The sequence below is a fragment of the Fulmarus glacialis genome, unplaced genomic scaffold, assembly GCF_000690835.1.
Source record: "Fulmarus glacialis isolate BGI_N327 unplaced genomic scaffold, ASM69083v1 scaffold8600, whole genome shotgun sequence".
Taxonomy (NCBI): Eukaryota; Metazoa; Chordata; class Aves; order Procellariiformes; family Procellariidae; genus Fulmarus; species Fulmarus glacialis.
Genome location: NW_009187094.1, coordinates 36,682 through 39,456, shown reverse-complemented (window position 1 = coordinate 39,456; position 2,775 = coordinate 36,682).

Below are 2,775 nucleotides of genomic sequence, written 5' to 3'. Positions count from 1 at the left end.
AATTTGGGGAAAGGTGCTTATTTCAGCCAGGGACAGGAGCTGCAGTAATACAGTTTGTTCGCTAGATAATATTCCTTTCCTTAACTCTCGCTGTGCATTCTGATGTAATGAGGAGGGAGAAGGGATGCTGCACTGATACCTGAGTCACCTAAACTCAGTGTGGGATTTTAGGAAAAGTGTGATGAAATTGGCTTTGATGCTAGAAATTTGCATCTTAGCTTGGCTTAGTATCATTTAAAAACAAAAATGGATGGTAGTAATGGCCTGCCGTCTAGGGCAGCTGGAGACTTTGAGAAAGTATATTTATATATATGGTATCGTATGATTAGGTATATGCTTTATTGTATATGTGCCTTTTTCAAATGCATTTTGGAAGTTCGTGATGTCATTCATGATATCCTACCATACCCTTTCAGAATGCACGACAAAAACCAACCCAAAGTAAACATCCCTTCTCCTGCGGTGTAGCCAGGCAGATCCCTCTCCCCTCCCGCACCCTCCTTGGCAGCTCGACCCAGAGAGAGGACCATCTTAGTTCTTTGCTGTGAGATTTCCTGGAGTCAGCTGGTTTTTAGGAGTGGGAAGGGCTGAAAATTACCCTAGCAAAGTGCATTCCAGCTATCCAGCCAGAGCTGGTCTCGGAGCTGGTCCCAGCCAAGACAGCGTCCCCAGAGCGGCACCGAGACTCGCTGCAAAAGCCCCCAGCTGCACGGTGCCCCACAGCCGTCTCCCGTCTTCTTCCCCTCCACAGCTCTAAGTAAAGCGCGCTTGAAAATGGACTTTGCTGTGCTTTTAACTTCCCATTGAGGAACGGGAGCAGACTTTAAAGCATCTGCCACTTGCTTCGACCTGGAAGAAGAAATCCGGCAAGAACAAAAGTCCTTTGGAAATGCTTTGCAAGTTTGACTGTCATGCTGCTGCCACCCTAATAATTGACGTAGAGGTGAGAGAAGCCCATCTGTAGAAGATGTTATAGGGGTTTATTAGCTGCAATGCTTCGGTGAAAAGTGCAGTGTTGTTTCGGTACTTTCCTGGCAGGTTGGTGACCTAGTTTCAGATCTAGTTATTTACCCTGCACGGATGCAGCATCTAAGCGTGCTGGCACGGGCACGGCGTGAAGCCTGCCGTCAGGGGAGGGGACTAGGCCAGCACGCTGTCGGTCAGACCCCGAGCCCAGCGGCAGCCCGGTGCCAGCTCCTCGGCACCTCTCCGCTGGGGTCTGGGCCCACGGCAGTCACAGAGAGTATGTGGGAGGAGGAATTAGGTAGAAAAGAGGCAGAATTTGCTTCGTAGTCAGTATATTCCCTTTTATCCCTTTAAGAGTTGTCCTGAAGTACAGGTGAAGGAGAACATCACCGATTTCTAATTTAGCCTCCTACAGCCATGCCTGGAAGCGTGTGATTTTTGTCCTCCTTCTCCACCGAGGCTCTGAAGTGAAGAGAGGATAGTCAGGAGGAGGTGGTGTGCTGACGCTTTGCCATGCTGCACGCTTAACAGGCCAAGATAACAATAAAACTGGTATCTATTTAAATCACCTAGCTTTTCAGTTGATCCTGCAGACAAGCATTGCCGGTTCCTGTTCGCTTCCAGCCTTCGGAAGGGTGGTTATCGGTATGCTCACGTGGATCCTCATTTGGGAGAATAACGGCCCATGCTCTCTCCTTCTCTAAAACTTTTCCTTTACATACAAATCATGGGACCTAATTAATCAGTGGACATAAATGACCATCTCAACAAAGACTTACATTGCTGTAGTAAAACCCAATATTATTTACAGTTACAAAAAAAATACTGTGATGTATTTGCTAGCAGTATGTGAAGTATTTTAACAGAGTGAATGACGACGAAGCTAATCAGATCGTGTCTTGAGAGGGGCTCGTATGATGTGTATTCTATTGGGAGAAAGGGAGCAGCCTGGCCCAGCGCTTGGGCTGCTTCCTTCCTGCAGCAGGTATTGATTTAGGCGACTGCACTGCAGCCCAAGAAAACATTTGAGCACGTGATTAACCTCCTGCCATCCCTTCGTTTAGATCTGGAATTGCACAGGAGCTTTGCAGTTAACCGTGTGCTTAACAATTACCATTATTTGTGAGATCAGGGCCTTATTTGCTAATTGGCGCAGCGCGGCAGCTCTGGTTAGGTCTCGGTCATCGGCGCTCGGTGGCGGGGCTCTGCGGTGAAGACGCGTTCGCTTACATTTCTGTAGTAGCCTTAATCCCTCGCACTCGGCGGTACGTGAATGCCGGTAGCCTCTAGCCCGTATTATCAATCACGGATAAAATACGGATGCCTCCCGCAAGGCGTAGTGGAGAGCATGACTCCGTTATTGGCACAACGAGGCCAGTTTGCAGTAAATTGGGCCATTTAGTTTTACCTCAAGTGACATGGAATAAGAAAAGCTTCTTGAAGGGGTAGAGGTCACTGAATCCCCTACTATGCACTTACTGGGATTTGACATTGCTTACTGGAAATGGATGTTCGTTCCTGAACACACTGTAACAAGGGAAGGACTTTTTGGTTATTTTTGTAGTCGTTCAGATTCTGAAACTGTGATCAATTATTTGACGAATTGTCAAGTGTCCTCAGAGCTTGAACATGTTCACTTCCTCTGCCATGTAGCAGTCTCCTCTGGCTTTCAGTGGTTTTCTCCTTCTCTCTCCCCCTTTTCCTTCTCTGAGCTTTAAGTCTGGGCCTGCTCTTATCTCCTGTAGCTTTGGGCTGTCTAGGGTTTTGGGGGTTGTTTTTTTGTTTTGGTGGTTTTTTTTTTTTTTTGTT